The sequence below is a fragment of the Peromyscus californicus genome, unplaced genomic scaffold, assembly GCF_007827085.1.
Source record: "Peromyscus californicus insignis strain IS unplaced genomic scaffold, ASM782708v3 Scaffold_15__1_contigs__length_86483966, whole genome shotgun sequence".
Taxonomy (NCBI): domain Eukaryota; kingdom Metazoa; phylum Chordata; class Mammalia; order Rodentia; family Cricetidae; genus Peromyscus; species Peromyscus californicus.
Window position 1 is genome coordinate 28,896,684 of NW_026294447.1, and position 26,541 is coordinate 28,923,224.

Below are 26,541 nucleotides of genomic sequence, written 5' to 3' on the forward strand. Positions count from 1 at the left end.
ACTATAAAACAAATATTTTGGCAGACTTCCATAAATGATCAAAGACCAAAGCTTAGAATTCGAATTAATGGCCTGGTTATGGAGGGACTGGTAGACACAGGTGCAGATGTGACTATAATTACACCAAAATCATGGCATCCAAATTGGCCTCTTCAAGAGGTAGATGTCCAACTTTTAGGGATTGGCACCCTATCTCAGATAAAACAGAGTTCGAGATGGGTTGAATGCATAGGGCCAGAAGGACAGAGAGGAAGGCTGAAGCCATATGTAGCAAATGTAGCAGTAAATCTTTGGGGCCGAGATCTGTTACAACAGTGGAATACCCAGATTAAAATTCCTACACTTTCAGAAAAAGAATACAGACAAATGCATGTTTCTAGGAATAATATCATCACATGCTATAAAAATCAGGCACCAACCATTCAGGCTGTTCACAAACAGAGCACAACTGCTATTGAACCCTCAGAAGTACCAACTGCCTTACCTTTAAAATGGCTAACTAATAAACCTGTCTGGGTTGGACAATGGCCTTTGACAAAAGACAAGCTACAAGCTTTAGAACAGCTGGTTCAAGAGCAGTTAAATGCTCAACACATTGAAGAATCTACCAGCCCTTGGAATTCTCCTGTATTTGTTATTAAAAAAAAGTCTGGTAATTGGAGAATGCTGACAGATCTGAGAGCTATTAATAAAGTAATTCAGCCAATGGGCTCCCTACAGACTGGGATGCCCTTGCCCTCTCTGCTACCTAAAGAATGGCCTATAATAGTCATTGACTTAAAAGACTGTTTCTTTACCATACCCTTACAAGAAAATGATAGAGAAAAATTTGCCTTCACAGTACCTAATTATAACAATTCTCAGCCAGTCAAGAGATATCAATGGAAGGTCCTCCCACAGGGAATGTTAAACAGCCCTACCTTGTGCCAATACTTTGTGCAGAAACCATTGGAGATAATTCGTGTAAAGTTTCCACAATCCATAATTTATCACTATATGGATGATATCCTATTAGCTGATCCAAAGTTAGATACATTAGAAAGCATGTTTGAAGAAGTAAAAAAAGTTTTGCCTCGCTGGGGACTGCAAATTGCTCCTGAAAAAATACAAAGAAGAGATTCTATTAACTACTTAGGATATAAGATAGAGCTACAAAAAATTAGACCCCAAAAGGTACAGCTAAGGAGAGATCGGTTGAAGACTCTTAATGATTTTCAAAAGTTATTAGGAAGCATTTCCAACTTACTGGGCATCATGGGAATACCCAAAGATGGACTACAAAATTTGGCTAATACCCTAGAAGGGGACAAAGAATTAAATAGTCCAAGAGAATTATCAGCCGAAGCTGAGAAGGAATTGGCTCTAGTAGAAAAGACAATTCGAGAAGCACATGTGGATCGTGTGGATCCAGAACTTAAATGCATTCTTGTCATATTCCCCTCCAGACATTCCCCAACAGGTATTTTGATGCAGAGGGAAGATATTATATTGGAATGGATATTCCTACCACGTAAACCAAATAAGAAATTAAAGACTTATATAGAAAAGATCTCTGATTTGATTCAAAAAGGTAAACTAAGACTTCGCCAGTTGACAGGAATGGACCCAGCAGAAATTGTAGTACCTTTAACTAATGAAGAAATTTCATCACTATGGAAAGATAATGAATACTGGCAGAGAGCCTGCAGTAACTTTTTGGGAGAGATTAACAACCACTATCCCAAAAGCAAGAGAATAGAATTCATAAAGAAGACTGAATGGGTCCTTCCTCACATTGTACGACAAAAGCCAATTTCTGGAGTCCTCACATTCTATACTGATGCAAATAAATCAGGGAAAGCAGGATATAAATCAGGAGACTTAAGTAAAGTGGAACAAAGTCCATACAGCTCTGTACAAAAGGCAGAACTGTATGCCATTCTTATGGTACTGATGGACTTCACAGAACCCCTCAATATAGTCACTGACTCTCAATATGCAGAGAGAGTTGTTTTACATATTGAAACTGCTGAATTTATTCCTGATAATACAGAATTAACTTCATTATTCATACAATTGCAGGAAATCATCAGAAAAAGGGAACATCCTATATATATAACACATATCAGATCCCATACAGGTCTGCCAGGACCTCTAGCACAAGGTAATGATGAGATTGATCAGTTACTAATAGGTAATGTGCTAGAAGCTTCAGAATTTCATAAGAAATGCCATGTAAATAGCAAAGGTTTGAAGAAGGATTTCTCCATCACTTGGCAACAGGCTAAGGATATTGTGAAAAAATGTCCTACTTGTTCCATCTATAACCAACTTCCATTACCTGCAGGGAGCAATCCAAAAGGTATACAAAGAAATGAAATTTGGCAGATGGATGTGTTTCATTTTGCAGAATTTGGAAGATTAAAGTATGTACATCATACCATTGACACCTATTCAGGATTTCAGTGGGCAACTCCTATGAGTTCTGAAAAGGCTGATTCTGTGATTACACACCTATTAGAAGTTATGGCCATCATGGGAATACCTGTACAAATTAAGACAGACAATGCCCCAGCATATGTCTCCAATAAAATGAGACAATTCTTTGCCTATTACAATATAAAGCATGTTACAGGTATACCACACAATCCCACAGGCCAAGCAGTCATAGAAAGATCCAATCGAACTTTAAAAGATATGCTAAAAAAACAGCAACGGGTAACAATGACTCCTAGAAATAGATTGCATAGTGCTTTATTAACCTTGAATTTTCTCAATGCTGATGAGAAAGGAACAACAGCTGCAGAGAGACATTGGACGACAGACAAAACTCCTGAGCTAAACCAACCAGTTTATTTCAAGGATGTGCTGACCTCAGAATGGAAACCTGGATATGTTCTACGTTGGGGAAGGGATTTTGCCTTTGTTTCTGCAGGAGAAGAAAAGCTATGGATACCAACAAAATTAATAAAAATTCGATTCGAACAGGAAAAACCCCTTGATGAGGAGAAGTAAAAGATCATCCACCAATGTGACATCTCTACAAGTTGTAAGAAAAATTTAACAATCAAAGGTTGGGGTAGGGTTCTGTTTTTGTCTTTCCAGGATGATGGAAATACCCATCTTACAGAAGTCATAAGGCCTTGGATATCCGGATGTTTACAGCAGAAAGAAAGAATCTATTGGTACCAATCTACACACGGTAAAATCTCACTGTCTAATATCTATCTCTCTATCAATCTAGAAAAGCTGTGGTTCCAATTCAATTATAAGCCAAGCTGACTTTGGAGATGGAATTGGCTCACTCCTTCTCTAAACCCAAGCATATTGCTAAAAGGAAGTTTGAGAGATTCTTCAGTCCCATATCTGAAGAGCCCTCTGGTGTGGGACAGAAGGAAACCAATAAAAAAGGACCATTGTCTTCTAGAGTCTAACTCTCTCCATGCTTACTCTTGATTTCTCAGAATCCTTTCTTACATGCTATGTCCTCTTTAAATCCAAACCTTCCATTTTGATAACAAATAAGTTTTTCTAATAGCAATCTCAGAAGTCTCCAGAAGGAAGACGGGGCCCCGACAACAACTCTACCCAATCCAGAATGATGCCATGGTAATCATCATCATACGACACTTCTTACCAGAATTTCAGACAATCTTACCCATTACTCTAAGACTTGCTGCAGAACCTACAGTTAGTCTAACTGAGATTTAACTATCTGAGCTTTCTCACAGTACCCAACAGAGATAACATCACCCCCTAAACAGCAGGAACTAATTCTAAGAAAACGACGCCCCTTCTCCCTTAGGTTTCATAATTCTCAGGGTTATGGATGATGGTTATAGGGTTGGGGGTGGAAGGAAATATTAAACTCAGTATTCTAAAAAAAAAAAAAAAAAAAAAAAAAAAAAAAAAAAAAAATGAAAAGAAGAAATGGAATGGATAGGTATAAGGTATTATGGTAGATTATTATGTATACTAGTAAACAAATTTAGTAAAATAGCAGCCTTAAATAATTTGCACTGTAATTTGCACTGTTATGGATTCTTATATGTTGATACAAATGTAAACTATTTTTATATTCCTGTCTAAGATAATTTGTATATTGATACAAATACAGAACTATATTTGTTATAATGTACATATATTTCTACTCTTATTTGAAATACTTGTATATTGATACAAATGTAAATTTATATCTGTCATACTTTATGTAGGTTCTACTTCTGTTTAGGATATTCGGTATATTGATATGTATTTAAGATTATTGTCATATTGCATATCACACTACATACTCCTACCTCTGTTATAAATATCGATATATAATTAAGATTATTGTCATATTGCATATTGCACTATATACTCCTACCTCTGTTATAACATCTTGTGTATTGTCACAATTTTGAAGTCATCGTTCTTTACCATACACTTGCTTATAGACTGTTTACCTTGTTTACGTGAAGCCTTAGTCCTTAGGTTATTTCGGTAGATAAGACTTATAGATTTATAGTCACCTATGCTTGTCATCTCTATAGTTACGTTAGTTAGGTTATCCAGATTTACAGATACATAGGTCAGATGGACAGGTAATCTTCAAACACTTCATAGACCTAGAGAATATGGCATTTAAATAACTTAGAATTCTGTTGATGTGAGACATAATTGCTCCTGGCTGCACCAATTTGATCCCGAGAGAATGTTGGGCTTCTAAGACATTTCCATTTGGAAGTTTGTCTTCTTGGCACAAAATGGCCTACTGGGCAAAGAACTGCCCTTGCCTCGACGGCTGACAGTACTAATGCAATGCTATCCTTTCTGGACAAGCGGGACACAAGGAAAGCGACCACTGTACTCTGCCAAGACAGGGTAAGATGGTCTTTCAGAATTCCTGCTTCTGAAAATGGTCTGTCAGATACTTTAGGCCTGTAGCCAATTTGAATGCACCAACAATGCTGAGAAACATTAGGTGACTGTCCAGGCTGCCAGCTGTCTCCGTCTACTCTCGCAAGATTCCCGAAAGTTGCTTGCATCCATCTACCATTTCTCAGGTACCATTATATTCCTTCTCAGGTCTTTGATGGGATTGAAGACTAGCAGTTATAGTTACAACCTAGTAGATAGAACATATTAAGTATTAGATTCAGGTTCTTTAGGATAGGACACCTTTTGGAATGATCTTTGTAACATGCCATTTACCTATGCTCTATACTTCTCTGGATAATAGTATGTGTTTCTTGCTTGATATTGTTTGCATTGGTTGTAGTTCCATCTTATCTAGGTCATTATCCCTCATTATTCCTGGACTATATTTGATAACCATTCCTTTGTATATAGTCTTGTATTAGGTTAGAACTTTCTTATTTAGACAAAAAGGGGGAGATGTAGTGGGTAGCCATTCCAGCTTTGATCTGTAAGTTCCAACCCCCATTGAGACTTCGGCAACTGTCACGCCTACAAGGCGGGGCGAAAGGAGGCGCCTGGGGACCCGAGATCTGGATCGGCTGGCGCTCTCTCTGTTGCGGGACCCTGGACTAGAGAGGTGTACCAAGCAGAGCTCCAGAGAACACCGCTGGACTGCGATACACCTTCCCCAGACTCCGCGACCTACCTATCCCTTAATTTGTAAGTTACGCCATTAAATAAATCTCCTTTTATCTACGTGGAGTGGCCTTAATAATTTCACCAATAATTCTCTGTTCAATGAGTTGTGTAGAGGTTGTCTTCAGCAATGGGATCTTACCATCAGATTGTAGAGAACAACCAATAGCCTTACCAAATACACATCTGATAGAGAGCTTGACTCATTAGGGATTTCCATGGATCCCTTTTGGGCAAAAACTCAATTAGATATAACCCATTCCTGAACTAAAGGTTTTATTCTGTGATGAGAGAAGTATAAAAATTGGGCTTTGTCTCTCATTATTTGTTGATTCCATTGAGATTTCTTTCATATGTGTATGTATTTCAAAAAGTTTCTATTTTATTAGGTTTCTGTACAACATGACACCTCAAATGACCTTAAGTTTTATTTGTCACTTTTTGTTTTGTCCCTCTTACCTCCTCTTTTTCCTCCACTTCCCATTTGATTCTTCCATTCTAACAAAACACCCATCTATCTATTACTATCTATTCTATTTCCTTTTTCCATGGAGATCAACCCTTTCTCCATAGTACCTTACTCTATAACTAACCTCTGGTGTTATACAGATTGTAACCTCCTTATCGAAGACTTAACAGCTAACACCTACAAACAATCAAATACAGAATGTATTTGTCCTTTTGTGTCTGGGTTACTTCATTCAAAGTAACTTTATAGCTCTATCCATTTACTTTCAAATTTTATTTTTCAACAATGAATTAATATTCCATTGTGAAAATGTACCATATTTTCTTTATCCATTCTTACATTGATGAAAATCTAGGCTACTACCAGTTTCTAACTATTATTGAATATAGTAGCAATGAAAATTGCTGAGCAACTGTCTCTGTATTGGGATGAAATGTCCTTTGGGTATATTCCCAAATAGTTAGAGCTTGTGGTGGATCTATTCCAGTCTTCTCAAAGAACCACCACACTGATTTCCATAGTTATTGTACAAGTTTGCACTCCCACGAGCAATAGGTGGTGTTCTCTGTGCTCCACATGCTTGCCAGCATGAGCTGTCTTATGTTTGATTGACCTTGGCCACTCTGAAAGGTGTAAGATGAAATCTCAAAGTGGTTTTGATTTGCATTTCCCTGATGATTTAGCATGCTGTATATTTTTTTAAAGATGTTTCTCGTCATTTGTGTTTCATCTTTTAAGAATTCCCTCTCCAGATCAGTATCTCACTTTTAAATTGGGTAATTTGTTTCCCTAGTGTTCAAATTTTTTTAGTTATTGATAGATATTTTTAGTAATTTTAGATGTTAGCTCTCTATCAGATGTGTATTTGGTAAAATTCTTTTTCCATTTTGTATGCTGCTACTTTCTGTGATTGACAGTGTCTTTTGCTGTTCAGAAGCTTCTCAGTTTTATGAGATTTCATTTCTTTATAGTGCCTGTGCTAATGGTGTTGTGTTCAGAAAGTCTTTTCTTGTGCTGATGAGTTCAATGCTATTTCCCACTTTCTCTTTTATCAGGTTCAGTGTATCTGGCCTTATTTTGAGGTCATTGATCAATTTCGAGTTGAGTTTTGTGCAGGGTGATCAGTGTATATCCATTTGCATTCTTCTACATGCAGCCATCCAGTTTGACCAGCACCATTTGTTAAAGATGCTGTCTTTTTTTCTAGTGTGTATTTTATGGCTTTTTTAGAATAAAGAATCAGTTGTTCACAGGTGTGTGAACTTATGTATGGGCCTTAAATTGTACTCCATTGGTTAACATATCTGTTTTTTTTGTGCCAATATCATGCTGTTTTCATTACAATATCTCTGTGGCGCGATTCGAAGTTGGGGATGCTGATACCTCTAGCAGTTCTTTGATTATTCAGGATTGTTTCAGCTATTCTTTTGTTGTGTGTTTGTGTTTCCATATGAAGCTGATTTTCCTTTTATATTTTGTGAAGAATTGTGTTGTAATTTTGATTAGTACTGCATTAATATTCCATTGTGAAAATGTACCATATTTTCTTTATCCATTCTTACATTGATGAAAATGTAAGAATGCTTTTGACAGGATGACTACTTGTACTGTATTAGTCCTTCTGATTCAAGAGCATGAGAAATCTTTCTAACTTCAGATATCTTCTTCACTTTCTTTCTTCAATTTTGTAAAATCTTTATTATACAAGTCTTTCATTGCTTGGTTATCATTACCCCAAAATATATTCTTTTGAAGATTTTGTGAAAGGTATTGTTTCCCTGATTACTTTCTTAGATGTTTGCCATTTTTATATCAGAGGGTTTTGATTCCTGCTGTATTTCTGAAAACATTTATCAGCTATAGATGGTTCCTGGTGAATTTTTTAGTGTCATTGTTGTGTATAGAGATTTTATCTGCAAATAAATATACTTTGAGTTCTTCCTTTCCTGTTTGTAGCCCTTTGATATCCTTAACTTGTCTTCTTGTTCTAGGTAAAACTTCAAGTGCTATATTGAATAAGCATGAAGAGAATAGAAAATCATGTCCTGCTCCTGATTTTACTGAAAATGTTTAAATTTCCTTTATTTTTGATTGATGTTGACTGTGGATTTCTGTAAGTCACATTTATTATATTGAGATATATCCCTTGTATCCATAATCTCAGGATGATTTTTAACATGAAGGGGTGGTGGATTTTGTCAAAGGCCTTTTCTATATCTAATGAGGTAATTACAAGATTTTTGTCTTCAAATGTTTTTATGGTGGATTACATTTTTTGATTTAGATATGTTGAACCATTCCTGCATCTCTGGGATGAAGGCTATTTGATCAAGATAGATGATCTTTTTGATGTGTTCTTGTATTCCTTTTGCAAGTATTTTATTGAGAATTTTTGCATCTACAGCCATAAAGGAAATCGGTCTGTATTTCTGTTTCTTTGTTGGGTCTTTATGTGCTTTAGGTGTCAGTGTATTTGTGAGCCCCTAAAAAAATTAGACAATGTTTGTTCTGGAATTATTTGAGGAGTATTGGTGGTAATTCTTCTTTGAAAATATGGTAAAATTCTTTTAATTTAATTAATTTTTTATCCGTTTGTGCATATATCATATATCTTTACCTGCAAGTGTTCTCTGCAAAGAGTCATTGGTCTGTTTTGAAGGCTCTGGTTTCTGCTCCACTCTCAATGCTAGGCCCACACTGGGACTCTTCTTGGATATCTTGTGTTACCCTGTGTCTTGCAGTTTTGGACTGGCCCCTTCACATGCTCCAGCAGATCATAGATGAGGTGGATGTTGGGATGGGCCAACCATAACCCTGGTTCTGGGCCCAGGTAGTTGCAGTGATGATCAGCCTACCAGCTCTCCCTTGTCATCACCACCAGGGTGAGCTCTTTATCATTGCCCTGGCCAGTTCATCCCTTGCAGCAATGTAGAAGGGGTGAGGCCAGTTCTCCTGCTTTCATGTCCTCAAGGTCGGCTCTCCCACATCTACACCATCAGGGCCAGCTCTACTGTGTTGCCCAGGTGAAGTGAAGGGGCCACTCTCCCAAGTGCTACACCTGGTGATTAGCAGGGACAGCTCTCCTACTCTGATGACCTCAGAGCCTGCTCTCTGACCTGCCATGGGTGGTGAAGGGGTGGAGGGTAAGGCATCTCTTCCGTGCCCTCACCACCTTGTGGCAGATGAAGGGTGGGGTCAGATCTCCCATGATCATGATCTTGAGGCCAGTTCACCTGCACCCCTGTCAATAGGGTCAGCTCTACTGTGTTACCAAGGCAAGGTGCAGGGCCCATTTTCCCGAGTGCTGCAGCTGGTAAGGGGGAGGGTCAGCTCCCTTGCCCACTACACGTGGTAGGAGGAAGAGGGGAGGGGCATATTTCCCTCACCATCACCACCGCATGGCAGATGAGGAGGGTGTGGCCAGCTATCCCTCTCTCACATTCTCAGAACCAGCTTTGCCTGTGCTTCCCCAGACAGGGTCAGCTCTACTATACTGTCCAGGTGAGGAGCAGGGCCCATTTTTCTTTTATTTCATTTTTTTTTTTTTTTTTTTTTTTGGTTTTTCGAGACAGGGTTTCTCTGTGTAGCTTTGCGCTTTTCCTGGATCTCTCTCTTTGGAGACCAGGCTGGCCTTGAACTCACAGAGATCTGCCTGCCTCTGCCTCCCGTGTGCTGCAGCTGGTGAGGGGGAGGGTCAGCTCCCTCATCTGTCACAGGCAGCGAGGGGTGAGGGGTATGGAGGGGCATGTCTCCCCAGCCCATGACTCTACATGACAGACAAGTAGTGAGGACAGCTCCTCCATGCTCACAACTTCAGGGATGGATCATCCATACCTCTGCTTAACAGGATTGGGTCTAATGTGCTGCCCAGGCAAGGTGCAGGACCTGCTCTCCTGAGGAATGCAGCTGGTGAGGGGTTGGGTCAGGTCCCCCACCTGCTGCAGCTGGTGAGGGGCAAAGGGAGGTATTTTTCCTCACCACATGCCAGGTGCAACCTGCTTTCCCTTTCTCACATCATCAGTGCCAGCTCGCCAGTGCCCCTGCAAACAGGGGCAGCTCTATTTTGCTGCCCATGTGAGGTGTAGGAGCCTCTCCCCTGAGTGCTTCAGCCAGTGAGGGGCAGGACTGGTTCTCCCTAGTGTTGCATCCAGTGAGTGGCCAGGCCAACTCCGTATTGCCCTATCCTCTCTTCCTTCGGTGGCATCAGGAACCATGGACATCAACATTGTTCATGACTGTATCAGGACCATGAATCCAGACATGGGCCCCTGCAGCAGGACAGGCCCAGACATTTCTATGGCTTGATTACCACCAACTTCAGGCCTCTCTTCATCTATTTCACCTCTTCAGATATGCCTCTGTCCACAGGGCATGAACCCTTCCATCTCTCCTTCTCTTTCCTACCACTGAATTCATTTGTTCATTATAATAGTGCTTGTCTGCTAGGCTCCAAAAGGCACTGGGCAGCCCATGTTTTCTCCTTGGAGTACAGGGCAGACCACCACAAGCCTGTGTATGGGTCTCATTGTCCCACCTAGTTTGATTCTGGTGCTGAACAGAACCTTGCTTCCTCCTCGAGGCGGTCCCAGAAAATCTGGTAGAAGTCTATGTAATTTATTTATTTTACATTGAGACCAAAGTTTCCCCTTCCTCCTCTTCTTCCATTTTCTTCCTTCACCTCCCCTTTCCCTACTCCCATCCACTCCTCCTCTGTTTCTGTTCAGAAAGGGTCAGGCCTCCCATGGGTATCAACAAAGCATGGCATATCATGTTGCTAAGGAATAAGCACCTCTCCTTGTATTAAGGCTGGGCAAGGAAACCCAGTATGAGGAATAGGTTGTCAAAAGCCAGCCAAAGCATTAGGGGTATCTCCTACCCCCACAGTTAGGATTTCTATAAGTAAACCAAAGTACACAACTGTCACATATGTGTAAAGGGCATGGGTTGGTCCAATGCAGGCCCCCTGGTTGTCAGTTTAGACACTGAGTTCCTAAGAGCCCAGGTTAGTTGATTCTGTGGGTTTTCTTGTGATATCCTTGACTCCTCTGATTCATATAACCCTTCCTTGCTCTCTTCAGTAGGATTCACTGAGCTGGGCCTAATGTTGGGCTGTTGGTCTGTCTCTACATCTGTTTCCACCAGTTACTGGATGAAGGCTCTCTGGTGATAATTAGTTTAATCAACAATCTATGAGTATTCCGGGATATCATTAGGCATCATTATGTTTGGCTTTATCCTAGTTCTTTGGGCCATCCAGCCTCTGGGTCCTGTGACTCCAGGCAGTGTCGGGGAGGGATGAATTTCCTGGCATAGGTCTCAGGCTGGATCAGTGATTGGTTGGTCACTCCCACAATCTCTGTACCACTCTTACCCAAGCACATCCCATAGGCAGGACAGACTCTAGGTCAAATGTGTGGATGTGTTGTCCCAATCCAGGCACTGGAAGTCTTGCCTGGTCAAAGGGTATGTATCCACTATTGCTAGGAGTCTTAACTGGAGTCATCCTTGTAGAATCCTGGAAGATTCCCTCGAATCAGGTTTCTACCTGACCCTGAAATACTTCCCCTTCCAGTTATCTCTTTCTGTACTCTCCTTCTGCACCCTTCCCCCAGTCTGATCTCTCATGTTCCCATCCCCACCTGCACCCAGTCCACCTACTGAGAGCTCTTCTATTTCCCCTCCCTAGGGTGATCCATATGCCCTTCTTGGGTCCTCTGTTTTGCCCAGCCTCCCTGACTCTGTGGTTACCCTTTACTTTATAGCTAATATTCACTTACACGTTAGTACATATTTGTCTTTTGGGGTATATGTTACCTCACTCAGTATGATTTTTTTCTAATTCCATCCATGTGCCTTCAAATTTCATGATGTCCTTGTTTTTAACAGTTGAGTAATACTCAAATGTGTAAATGTACCACATTTTCTTTATCCATTATTCAGCTGAGGGGCATCTAGGTAGTTTCCAGGTTCTGGCTATTACAAATAAAGCTGCTATGAACATAGTGGAGTTCACGTACTTGCGGTATGATTGAACATCCTTTGGGTGTATGCCAAAGGGTGGTAGTATAGTTGGGTCTTGAAGTAGATCTCAATTTTCTGAGGAACTACCATACTGATTTTTAAAGTGGCTGTACAAGTTTACACTGCCACCAGCAACGGAGGAGTGTTTCCCTTACTCCACATCCTCTCCAGCATGAGCTTTCATTTGTGTTTTTTATCTTAGCCACTCTGACATCTGACAGGTGTAAGGTGGAATCTCAGGGTCACTTTGATTTGCATTTCCCTGATGGCTAAGAATGTTGAACATTTCTTTAACTGTTTCTCTGTCGTTTGAGATTCTTCTGTTGAGAATTTTCTGTTGAGATCCCTACCCTATTTTTTATTGGATTATTTAGCTTGTAGATCCTAGTTTCTTGAGTTCTTTACATATTTTGGAAATCTGCCCTCCATCAGATGTGGGGTTGGTGAAGATCTTCCTATTCTGTAGGCTGCTGTTTTGTCCTATTGACAATGTCCTTTGACTTACAGAAGATTTTCAGTTTCATGAGGTCCTTTTTATTAATTATCAATCTTAGTGTCTGTGCTACTGGTTTTCTATTCAGGAAGTTGTCTCCTGTGCCAATGCATTCAAGGCTATTTCCTGCTTCCTCTTCTATCAGGTTCAGTGTAACTGGATTTATGTTGAGGTCTTTGATCAACTTGGACTTGAGTTTTGTGCAGGGTAATAGATATGAATCTATTTGTGTTCTTCTACTTATCAATATCCAACTATGCTAGCAGCCTTTGTTGAAGATGCTTTTTTTCATTGCATATAATGGCTTTTTTTTATCAAAAGTCGAGTGTCCATAGGTGTGTGGCTTCATGTCTAGGTCTTCAGTTTGATTCCATTGATCAACTTGTCAGTTTTTATGCAAATACCATGCTATTTTTATTACTATAGCTGTATACTAGAGCTTAAAATCAGGGATACCACAGGTGGTTCTTTTTCTTTTATTAAAATTTTTTTCATTAATTTTACACACCAATCAAAAATCCCCCTCTTTCTTCTTCCTGCCCTCCCTCCCAGCCTCCCTCTCCCAACCTACCCCCTATTCCCCCAACAAGAAGGCAAGGGCCTCTCTTGGGGAGGCACATCCAATAGAGGCAAGTTCAGGCAGCTCTTTTAATGTACAGGATTGTTTTAGCTATCCTGAGTTTTTTTGTTTTTCCATATGAAGTTGAGTATTGTTCTTTTAAGGACTGTAAAGAATTTTGTTGGAGATTGTGTTGTATCTATAGATTGCTTTTGGTAAGATGACCATTTTTACTATGCTAACCCTACTGATCCATGAGCATGGGACATCTTTATATCTTCTGCTATCTATTCCTATTTCTTTCTTCAAAGTCTTGAAGTTCTTGTCATACAGGTCTTCTACTTGTTTGGTGAAAGTTACCCCAAGATATTTTATATTGTTTGTTGCTATCGTGAAGGGTGTTGTTTTGCTGATTTCTTTCTCAGCCCATTTATCATTTGTATATAAGAGGGCTACTGATTTTTTTTAGTTAATTTTGTATCCTGCCACTTGGCTAAAGATGTTTATCAGTTGTAGGAGTTCCTTGTGGGGTTAGTTATGTATATTATAATATCACTTGCAAATTGAAATACTTTGACTTCTTCCTTTCCAATTTGTATCTCCTTGATATCATTTAATTGTCTTGTTGCTCTGGCTAGAGCTTCAAGTACTATATTGAATAGGTATGGAGAGAGTGGACAGACTTGTCTTGTTCCAGATTTTAGGGGAATTACTTTTAGTCTCTGTTTATTTAATTTGATGTTGGCTGTCAGATTGCTATATGTTGCTCTGAGGTGTGTTCCTTGTATCCCTGATCTCTCCAAGACTATTATCATGAAGGGGTGTTGGATTTTGTCAAATGTTTCTTTCAGAATCTAATGAGATGACCATGTTGGTTTTTTATTTCAGTTTGTTTATATAGTGGATTACATTGACATATATTCATATGTTGAACATCCCTGCATTTCTGGGATGAAACCAACTTGATCATGTGGATGATCTTTTTGATGTGTTCTTGGGTTCAGTTTGTGAGTGTTTTTCCATCAATGTTCATGGGGAAAATCGACCTGTTATTCTCTTTCATTCTTGAGTCTTTTTTTGTGGTTTGTGTATCAGGGTGGCTATAGTCTTATAAAAAGAATTTGGCAATATTTCTTCTGTTTCTATTTTGTAGAATAATTTGAGGCATATTGGTATTACCTCTTCTTTGAAAGTCTAGGAGAATTCTGTGCTGAAACCATCTGGCCCAATGCTTTTTTTTGGGGGGGGGGTGTTACTTTTAATGACTGTTTCTCTTTCCTTAGGTATATAGATCTATTTAAATTTTTTTATCTGATCTTGATTTTATTTTGGTATGTGGTATGTATCAAGAAATTAATCTATTTCTCTTAGATTTTCCAATTTTGTTGAGTACAGGTTTTTGAAGTATCACTTAGTGATGCTCTGGATTTCCTCAGTGTCTGTTGCTATGTCCCCCTTTTCATTTCTGATTTTGTTAACTTAGATATTTCCTCTCTGCCTTTTAGTTTGTTTGGATAAGGGTTTGTCTGTCTTGTTGATATTCTTAAAGAATCAACTCTTTGCTTCCTTAATTCTTTGTATTGTTCTCTTTGTTTCTATTTTATTGATTTCAGCCCTCAGTTTGATTAGTTCCTGCCATCTACACCTCTTGGATATGTTTGCTTTTTCTTGTTCTAGAGCTTTCAGGTGTGCTGTTAAGTTGCTAATATGAGATTTTTCCAAGTTTTTTATACAGGCATTTAGTGCTATAAACTTTCTTCTCTCTTAGCACTGCTTTCCTTGTGTACTGTAAGTTTGGGTGCATTCATTTCCATAGAATTCTAGGAAGTCTTTAATTTCTTCCTTGACCCAGTGATAATTCAGTTGAGAGTTGTTCGGTTTCCATGAGCTTGTAGATTTTCTGTAGTTTCTGTTGTTGTTGAACTCCAGTTTTAATCCATGGTGATCTGATAAGATAAGGGGGTTTCTTTCAATTTTTGTATCTGTTGAGATTTGCTTTGTGACTGAGTATATGGTCAGTTTTGGAGAGGGTTTCATGAAAAGAATGTATGTTTTTTTGTGTGTTTGGGTGGAACATTCTGTAGATATCTATTAGGTCTATTTGAATCATAACATTTGTTAGTTCTGTTATTTCTCCATTTAGTTTCTGATGGGAGGACCTGTCCATTGGTGAGAGTGGGGTGTTGAAATCTGTTAATGTGTGGGGTTAGATGTGTGATTTAAGCTTTAGTAATATTTCTTTTACAAATGTGGGATCCTGTTTTCAGATTCAATATGTTAGTCTGTGTCTTTTTATTGGAGAATTAAGACCATTATTAAGAGTCATCAATGAGCAGTATTTGTTTTTGTTGTTGTTGTTGTTGTTGTGGGATGGGTTTTTCCCCCACTCTTTTGCTGGCCTGAGATTAATTATTCCCTGTGTTTTCTTGGTGTGGCTAATCTGTTAATGTTGAAGTTTTCCTTCCCGTGCCTTCTGTAAGGACGGATGAGGACTGTTTATATTTGGTTTTACCATGGAATGTTTTTTTCTTTATTCATCTATTATGATTCAATGTTTTTCTGGATTGGCATCTGTGGACCCTTAGAGTTTACAGAACATCTCTTCATGTCCTTTTGGCTTTTAGAGTCTCCACTGAAAAGTCGGGTATTATTCTAATAAGTCTGCTTTTATATGTTATTTGATCTTTTGTAAATAGTAAAATAGTAGATTTTACTATTCTTTCTTTGCTCTCTACCTTTAGTTTCTTTTTTATTATTATGGCCAAGGGGACTTTCATTTCTGGCCCAGTCTACTTGGTGTTCTATATGCTTCTTGTGTCTCAACAGGTGCATCTGTCTTTCTGTTAGAAATATTTTTCTTCTATGATTTTGTTGAAAATATTATTTTGTGCCTTTGACATGGCTTTCTTCTTCCTCTATTCCTGTTATTCATAGATTTGGTCTATTCATTTTGTCCCTGATTTCCTGGATGTTTTATATCTGGATTTTTTTATGTTTAACATATTCTTTGCATTTCTTTTATTCTGTCTTCTGCTCTTGTATTCTTTTGATGAGATTTGCCTCTGAGGTTCCTCATCAAGTTCTTAATTTTTTCATTTTCAATTTTCCTTCAGTTCGCATTTTCTTTATTGATTCCCTTTCCACTTTCAAGTCTTAAAGAGTTTCTTCATAGCATGCTGTTGTTTGGTTTTGGATTCTTAGATCCCATTAACGGATTTATCGATATCCTCTTTGAGGTCCTTGATCATATTCATAATGATATTTTGAAGTCCTTGTCTTGTGCTTAGCTATCTTGTACTTTTCAGAGCCTACTGGAGTAGACTTGTGGACTCTACTGGAGTTATGGCATTCTGGTTATTACTGTTATTGATTTTATTTTTACATTGACATCAAGACATGTAGATTTGGGTTGATTATAATTCTAGGTGGGCTGATATCTGGTAGAGTGTTTGTTAAGTGGATGTTCCTTTCTTTGGTTTCTGTTGCCCTCTCTGGTTCTCAGGAGAGTGTAGTAGCTGTGTGTTGCCTGGTAGGAAATGCTTTTGAGATTTTTCCTTGTGTGATCAATGGGGACCCAGGATAGAATGTATTTCTAGATATTGAGAGCTGATAGGAGGAATGGGGATGGGCAAGATGGGGGATGTCTGAGAGGGTCCACAGGAGTGAATAAAGCTGGATCAACCATGAGGATATGCAGAGTTCACATGGAATGGAGGCAGAAAGGAAATATAGGCACCTACAGATGTTTTGCTTTAAGCTTGATTGTTAAATGACATAGGAGGGCACAGATTACTGCAGGCAGCAGCACCATTCCTTAGTAAAATGGTTCTGAGCTGTATAAAGTGCTAGCCAATCTTGAGTCTATCAGCAAGCTAGTAAGTAGTCATCCATGGTAAGAACACATATAAGGAAGGAAGCATACATATCACAAAGTAGGTGTTTTGTTTTGTTTCTTTAATTCTTTGTTTTTAAATGTTAAGCAGCCTGTTACTAGCTTAAGGCATTACTATTTTGTATTGTTCTAGAGTGTTGGTTCTTAGCTATGATTCTGTTCCTCCTATTCCTAAAGGGAACTTCGACTGTCTGTGTATATTTCAGATTGTTATGAAGGGGATTATGACAAAGAATTGGAAGCCCTTTTGTTAATATTGTCAATGTGGAGAAACCATATTCTAGAGAAACATGACTTTCAAAACATTAACATTAATTGAGTTAACATAGAAAAAAACACAAAGAGGGCTAAGAGATGGCTCAGTATTTAAGAACAGTGACTGTTCTTTGAGAGGTCCTGGGTTCAGTCTTACAACTGTCTCTAACTCCAGTTCTAGAAATGTGATGTCTACTTCTTCTGTCTTGGGGTACCAGACATGCATGTATATTCAAGAAAAACTCCAATACATATTAAACAAGTAAGGAAATAAATAAATGAAAAAGAAAAGCTCTAAGAAAACTGAAACTTGGAGAAGTTATATTGATGTGACTTTATAAATAAAATTCTGCTATATTAACCCACTTAAAATGAAAAGACTTCATTATCAATTTTCACTCATGTGAAGGAAATTATATGATTCAGGTAGGGAGTTCTCACTGGGAGGCTTTCATAGAACTCCAGTGAGATTTCTTTCAGGAGCTGAAATATCTAGAAACTTTGTTGGAATGAGAACAATCTCTAACAATGCTCAATCTCAGTACCAGCAAACTGGTACTACCATGGGCTAAGGTTCCTAGTTCCTTCCAAGTTGGCTTCTGCGTAGGCTGCCTAAATATTCTCATAGCAGTGAAAGAAAGCCAAAAAACAAGAGAGTGAGCTAGCACCTCTTATGGAAGCCCTAGAAGATACACATCTTCATGTTGTTTTGTTCTATTGATCACCGAAGGCCAGGCTGGATTCACTGGGAAAAGAGATATTGGCTTTAGATATTGGAGAAGTTTGATCACCGAGATGTTTCTTAGAATGTAGTCACAACAAAATTGGGATAGCAATTATATTGTTGATAGATAATTACAGCTTTGATTTTTCTTCTAGAATCTTGGATGAAAATCAAACTAAAATCTGTGTGAGATTTTGTTTCATGTCTTATTATAAAATCAGTAAACCAATATCAAAAGTCCTTGTGTAGATCATATAAAGTGATAGAACCCATGACATCATCTGCAAAAACAAAGGAAAAAATAGTTCCCAGAAATAAAGTTAAAAAAACATTTTAGATGCATGTGAGGTTACCTAGATTGCTTTTCATTCATACGCCAGAAGAATAAATAGATATACTTTATTACACTCTTGTACTTATTCCTACATTTAATGGGACTGTGGTATTTAGCATGATGTAACCATTACTGTGATGAAACACAGCTGTGATGACATGAATTAATGTCATGATAATGCCAATTAACATTTCCTTGGAGAAGGGGAGAGGATTCATCAGACTCTTTCCCAAGATTTCCTCCATCAATCCTTTCTAGAAGCCACATGTGTTTGATGGATGCTAGAATATACAGGAGGTAGACGGTTGAGTTGGAGATTCTATTGACACAGTTTTCATTAATTGTTACCTATGCTGGGAGGGGGGCAACAATCTATCATATAGCTGCCAGCAGTCACCTACACTTCTGTATGTAAACCCTTACCTATGCTCCTAGAAGTTACTTCAACAAACTGATTGTTCATTGAGTTGAGGTTTGATAGGATTATGTCTGTGGACTTCCAGTGCCCTATCTTGCATAAATAGTCATTTCTGTGTATCTTCTCTAGAAAAGCCACATAACACCACAGCAGTCTGTAAAATCCAATTTCATTACCTACAGAAACTCAACTTTCAAAATAGAAAGATACATGGATACTTTAATAGAAAAGGAAATGACAGTCTTAGAAAAAGAATAAAAATGAAAACAGGTATTTCCAAATAACAGCATATACTGTAAATCCACAGTACATGTTGCAAGGTGACATTGATAAATGTAGAAGATACATAAGAGCAGAGTGTAGAGGGTGGAATGGAGGGTATGCAAATAGACCAAAAGCAAATGAGAATTTATTGTATTGTAGAGATAGGCAATTTTGTGATTTTGCCAAAACAAGATTGTCCAATCGTCAATACTTATGTCTTCTGAACACTAATGTATGCTTATTGTAATTTATACAAAAGCTACAAGGAGCTACCATGAATGGATCTGCTATTATTGTGGATATGGAGTAAAATATAAAGGGAAAGGATAATGTTAGAATTTTATATGTAAGACCATAGAAAAAGTGAAGAAAGCATGGACAAATGTGGAATAGGTTTAATCTACTTCTCTATGTTTATCCATCCTCTTGTGACTTGTGTTGTCTCATTTGGTTTCTAGCCTGAGTCCCAACTCCTCAACTCTACAATACCAGGGAACATAGATATGTTCCAACTTCCTTTTGCAGCTTTTAAATCTCTCTGGTTTTATATAATCTTTTAAATGTTATTCTGATATTTCCTGCTTGTTTCTTCTGCAATGTATGCGCAATAATTTCTTTTTATGTGTGTATGATGTGTGTATGTATGTGCCAACACATGTGTAAGTGCCCAGGCTTATATATATGCTCATGTGTGTGAATACAAATATGCACATGTCACAGTACTCACATGGAGGTCAGAGGATAACCTTGGGTATCAGCAGGTAGATGTTGGTCTTCACCTGTCACCTTGTTTGGACAGTGTCTCTGTTGATTTTCTGGTGCATATGCCAGGATAGATGGCCCACAGGCTCCCAGGAATTCCCTTTTCTTTTCCTTCAATTTCCTTATAGGTGCTTGGGCTACATCTTCTGCTTTTACTCAGGTCCTGAGGATTTGAACTCAGGTTCTCACATTTATTCTCCAAGTGTTTGTACTCACTGAGACATTTTCCCAAACTGTAGTAATTTCTTTATGGCAGTGGTTCTCAGCCCTTTGCTATGTTCTTAGGAGGCCTAGAGAACTTTTGCAGAAATACTGGTGTCCCATCTTTGGCAGAGATTCTGAAATAATTGAACTGGGGTCCTTACAAGACAATATAAAAAATCTTTCCAGATGGGTCAAATGTGCCAATATGCCTAACAACTTTGTATAAGGAGAAATGATTGTTTATTTACAAAGTGTATATATATATATATATATATATATATATATATATATATATATATATATATATATATATATATGATTGATGGGTGGACGTATATTGTTTTCAAGGTGGTTATTTTCTATTTCCTCCAGTAGTATAAATGACCTTTCTTTGCTCTATTATGCAACTTTGTGCTTGTCTCCTTTCTTAGTCTTGACCAGTAAGATTCTTATAAAGATAACTTATGCATTCATCTTATACTTCCTTGATTATTTATATTTGCATGTGTTTATAGGCTTACAAACTTTTCAGGCTATCTCTTCTGCTAAACACTGGTTCACATATGGTCCCATTGTTCTATTTAATTGTTTATCTCTTTATATTGGTTAAAAGGGATTGTCATATATTCTAAACTTTAATTCAATGTCAGTTTTAACTGTTCCTAGATCTGTATATACTAAGGACAGAATATTCATCTTACTGTCTGACCTCCAAACAGCTTTTTTTGTTTATCCCTCACATCTCTTTGGACACAGCCATAAGCAAACCCATATGGGCTCTCTCTTGGAACCTGAAAGATTGCAACAATTCCCTGCAAACTTCATTCTGGACACACTGCCTAGTCACAACTAAACTGAAGCCACCATACTTGATGTTGTGAGACACTCAGGTCAGCTTGCACCTGTGGCTCTCCAAATAGAAAGAATCCCTTTCGTATGAGAACTATTGGTCTCAGTATACTCTGTATTATTTGTGAATTTAGAAAGAATATTGAAGCATGGTTTTGTCCATTAAATGTCACTAATTATAGTGGTTATTAAGTATATTTGCCTTCCAATCTTAACTATTCTTTCAAGGCCTAACTCTGCTGTCTATTCAACTGGATGTCCATATTGTGTCTGTTGGTTTCCTATATACAGTAAAGTTGTGATTATGCATTTGTGTTTACTAATATAGATTAAGGATAAGTAGCATGGACAGCTGGAATAGTTATCATTATCATAATTAGATTTCTTCTTGCTATAATAAATTTGGACTCTGGTCATAGAAATCTTTATTCTGATGAAGACACAGAGAACAGAGTTGCTTGAGACCTTGCTCACTAGGTTCTTTTTTTTAAATACTGAAGCAGTTGTCTTAATGAATATATAGGATGCACATAACCTGTGTGAATAGAATTGATGGGCCACTGCTTAATTTTACCCCCCCCCCAACTCCAATAACTTGTTAATTACTGTATAAAATCATTATTTTTGCTCAGGAGCAAATCTATTGTCAGTAATGTGAAGATTTTGGACAATGTATGAGTTTCTTTCATTTTATTATGGCTACCTTATAGTTTTAGGAATTCTTCACGTCATAACTGCTAATGACTCATCTCAGCACTTGCAGCTTTGAATAAGTCTGTATTATTATATTTCTTTTCTCATTCCAAGGAGATTTTTTAAGGAAGAGAAGAGACAATTGTCTATCAGATGCCTAAAGCTATGTATTCTGACCTACACTTATTTCATTGCTTTCTTCAAATTTGCCTAGTTCTTTATAAAGTTTATTCCCTCAAATTATACATTAACATTGTAGATATTTATGAGGTGTCACACCCACATGCATAAAATTTTAATCTTCAAATCAGAGATAAGCATATTTATTTATTTATCATCTTTTTTTTTTGAGACAGAGTCTCATGTAGCTCAGGTTGACCCCATATTCCCTACATAGTCAGGATTAATCTTGAACTCCTGATCCACTCACATCCACTTCCCATGCCCCATGATTATAGATGTGAGCCATTATGTCCAGGTCACTTATCATTTCTTTGTTTTAAAAAAATATTTACATTCTCATTTTAACTTTTCAGAGATACACAGACTCATAAAAAGAAGTATCAAGTTTTTAATTTTTTTCTCCTTTTTTGTGGAATCTCAACAGAAGCAACAATAACAAGAGACAGGATCGTAGATAGGTGACTAGGGACTTAGGAGAACTCAGTGGGTTGAGATATGAACAATAAGTATGGAATACAATGGAGTAAATGTAATCCAAGGATATCTGTAAAATATTACATATGTATGAAAATGTCATGGTGAAAATCTGATACTTTTGCTATTTTGTACAATTAATATTCACTAACAAATGTTTTTGAAAAAGTTTCAATAAAGGTAGAAAAGAAAGAGAGAGGAAGAAAGAAAGAAAGAAAGAAAGAAAGAAAGAAAGAAAGAAAGAAAGAAAGAAAGAAAAAAAGAAAGAAAGAAGTAAAGAAAGAAAGGAAGAAAGAAAGGGATTAAGAAGCAGAGTGAATTCCGGGAGCAAAGGACCATAGGGTAGAAGAGTTCAGTGTCTCAGATGGAGACATGGAGACAACAGAATGCTTAGCAGAATTAACCTCACACACTGTAGAGCATTGGGAAGCCTTCTTTTCATTTGGTGCAGTTTTAAAAATAAATTAGGCATCAAAGAATTTTAATATTTTTAGAAGAATATAATTGATGATTTTAAGGCGAGTCAAAGGAGAAATTTCCTCTGAATGTAGTGAGCTAATTGAATGAAAACACTTGAAAAGATGCATAGTTTCTAAAACTTTATTATAGTTGGACAGAGAAGGGACAGCAATTAGTGCCTTGGCAGGTAGAAATGAATAGTTTTGTTGCTTATGCATCATCATTTTCTTTCTAAACTATCTTTGTATTGTTTACTTAAGATTTTGCACTTTGGAAAATACAAGTTATTAATTCCAAATGCCTGATCATCATTTCAGGGGTATTATAGTCACCCCATACTCCTTGCAACCTGGTCATCCTTTAGTGAGGTTCCGGGTGATCCTGAAAGGATGGTGTTCTCTAGTCTTTACGAGCTCTATGTAAGTGTTATCAGTTTTCAAATGACATGTCAGAATTGTGAACTTTGTCTTGATTCTGAACATTTATACCCCATACATTTGCAATGCAGTATTTCACTGAAAGAAATGGCTAAACATTATTTTTTCCCTGCCGTAATGCCATGTGACTCCTTACTGTGTAGAATATTACACTAGAGCTCAGAAAAGGTACACATAGGAATACGCCTGACATGCTGTCTTCAAAGTCTGATTTCCACTTGAAGTTCCTGTTTTCTCTTTTAAAGTAGCCAGGCTGGCTTCAAAAGAGTTATCAAAGAATGATAATTATTCATCATTTACCAAATAGAACATGGACTGTGAGGGAAAACAGGAATTGTAAAATAAGTAGCCATGGTTACAATGAGATTTATAAAGGTTAAAGTAGAATAAATCACTTGGAAATGTGATATTTTACAGTGTGTATTCACAAAATGAACAAGTCTGAAGTGTGTCAATGGAGAGAAAAATCCATTTTATTGAATCTTTAATTTATTTTAAATGTATTTGGCTTTAACTAATTAAAATATATTTAGCTTTAGCTACATTTAGAGACACACTTTTATTAGGTATTTCTACTCATAAAAGCCTTTAATATGTTACATTCATTAAAATGCATGATTCTTAGTCAATAGATGAGTGATAAATTTGAGTTTTTAAATTAGTATGCTCATTGTGCTAGAAATTTTTTTTTGTTTTTTGAAAATAAAAACAAATCTTTTAATAATGATTATACTAATAATAGTAATGTAATTCCATGCTTAATGACAAGGCTACATTCTGATAAATGTTAGGCTATTTCTCCATTGTGTAGCAATCACAGAACATTACATGAACACATGATATAGCCACACATGTGGCAAGCATGAGGTACATCTCACATAGACTTGAACTCTTAATCTGGCTCTATAACCTAATTCTTTGTATCTTTCAAGCAACATTTGGGCCTCTGAGCTTCAGGCCCACCTCTGTGAAGTAAGTCCACTGTTCTGAAGGCATCCAAGTACAGTGACTCAATCCATCCATCCTGGACAGGAATCTTGATAGCCCCAGCATGGATGCACAGCAAAAGAAAGTTGTCTAACTTTTTTTTGTCCAATTCCCACATTTGGATCCTTTTGACGTAGGTTTAAAATAATGTCTTTATAGTATTTTATCTCAGGTTTTGTTTTTAGCAGTTCTGAATTTAAAGTTGACTCTGGTATTTCTATAAAAGTAGATTCTAATTTCCAGCAACTGTAGTTTCTTTGCTCAATAGTATCTGACACATATATAATTTGTTTGTGGAAAACAATGAAAATCATTAGAGGAGATGAATTAAAGTTAATTTCAATATCTCTGTAAATAATATGGCTGCTCAGTATTAAATATGGCTGCTAAACTTTATTCTCACTACTTTTAATAGAGTTACTATAGTGAATTTGAGGAATGCAGATTTATTAAAAATTACTCATTGAGTTAATCAATAGTCACATCCATTAATATGTATACTCTCTTTTTATTCTTTATTTGTTTGGACAGGAGAGATGGGTTGGTGGAATAGTACTTGAAGCTCTTGCAGAGGTTCCAAATTCTATTTATAGATAATATTTTTCTATATAGAGTGGACCCTAAACACTCCACCAAGACTTCTGAGAACTAATAAACAATTGCAACATTGTAGCAGTATATAAAATTAACATGCAAAAATCAGTACTCTTCCTGTATGCCAATAAAATACATACTGAATACGTTTATATAAACTTAATTTTCATAATGCCTTTATATATATAAGTATATCTCTCTATGTATTTATCATGGTGTATATATACTATATATAATACTAAATATTATATATATATATATGTATAAGGTTTCTATAAGTTCTATGCATTAGTTTATATATCACGATAAGTTAGGATTGCACAGATTCCCTAGTTTGATCCAGGCAAAAGTTCTTATTTTTTCTTTCAAGTTAGAAAAATGAAAAAAAAAATGACCACAACACATTTTTTTGAGATTTCTTTGAAAATTAGTGGACAGGGATATTTCTTCAGGTATTTCTTCAGCATTTAGGTGTTAGATTTATTTAATATTTCTTACGAAGACAAAAACACTTGGAATTTATTGTTAACCTAGAGATTCTTTATTAGCCTATGAGAATGTCAGCCTATTTGTTTCTGTACCACATTTTTTTCTTTCTTTCATTTTTTTTGTTTTGTTTTGTTTTTGGTTTTCAAGACAGGGTCTCTTTGTACAGCTTTGACTTTCCTAGAACTAGCTCTTTAGAGTAGTCTGGCCTTGAACTCACAGAGATATGACTGCCTCCACCTCCTGAGTGCCAGGGTTAAAGGCTTGCACCACCACAACACAGACGCTTCTGTACCATTTTTAAACATTCTATTGAAATGAACAGTTCAAGCAATAAGCCTATTAACACATAAATATTCTTCTTCAAATGAATGGATTTTACTTAAATTTCAACTATTTTAGTTGATAAAAGTTAGAAAGTTTGTTGATAAAACTGAGTACTCCTGCAAACTGTTTTGTCTGCTTCAGCATTTCAGGATTCAGATTTCAAACCCTTCAGGATTTCCTCTCTGAGAGATTATATGTACATATTTTGTACATTTGTGTTTTTATTTTCATAATTCAATTTTTTTCATTTCTACATCTTTCTTTATTTTTTTTCTTATTTAAAATTTTATTTTTATAAACAGAAAAGAAAATGGAACTCAAATTGGAATCACTTTGTAGCATTATTAATTTACCTTTCATTATCAAAATGTGAATATTACTTCTTTTTTTTAATTTATTTTGCAATACAATTCAGTTCTACATATCAGCCACGGATTCCCTTGTTCTCCCCCCTCCCGTCCCCCTCACCTTCCCCCCAGCCCCCCCCCCCCATTCCCATCTCCTCCAGGGCAAAGCCTTCCCCACAGACTGAGGTCAACCTGGTAGACTCAGTCCAGGTAGGTCTAGTCCCCTCCTCCCAGGCCGAGCCAAACAATCCTGCATAGGCCCCAGGTTTCAAACAGCCAACTCATGCAATGAGCACAGGACCCGGTCCCACTGCCTGGATGCCTCCCAAACAGATCAAGCCAATCAACTGTCTCACCCATTCGGAGGGCCTGATCCAGTGGGGACCCCTCAGCCATTGGTTCATAGTTCATGTGTTTCCATTCATTTGGCTATTTGTCCCTGTGCTTTATCCAACCTTGGTCTCAACAATTCTCGCTCATATAAACCCTCCTCATTCTCGCTAATTGAACTCCCAGAGATCCACCCGGGGCCTAGTCATGGATCTCTGCATCCAAATCCCTCAGTAGTTGGATGAGGTTTCTAGCACATCAATTAGGGTGTTTGGCCATCCCATCACCAGAGTAGGTCAGTTCAGGCTGTCTCTCGACCATTGTCAGCAGTCTGTTGTGTGGGTATCTTTGTGGATTTCTGTGGGTCTCTCTAGCACTTTGCTTCTTCCTATTCTCATGTTGTCTT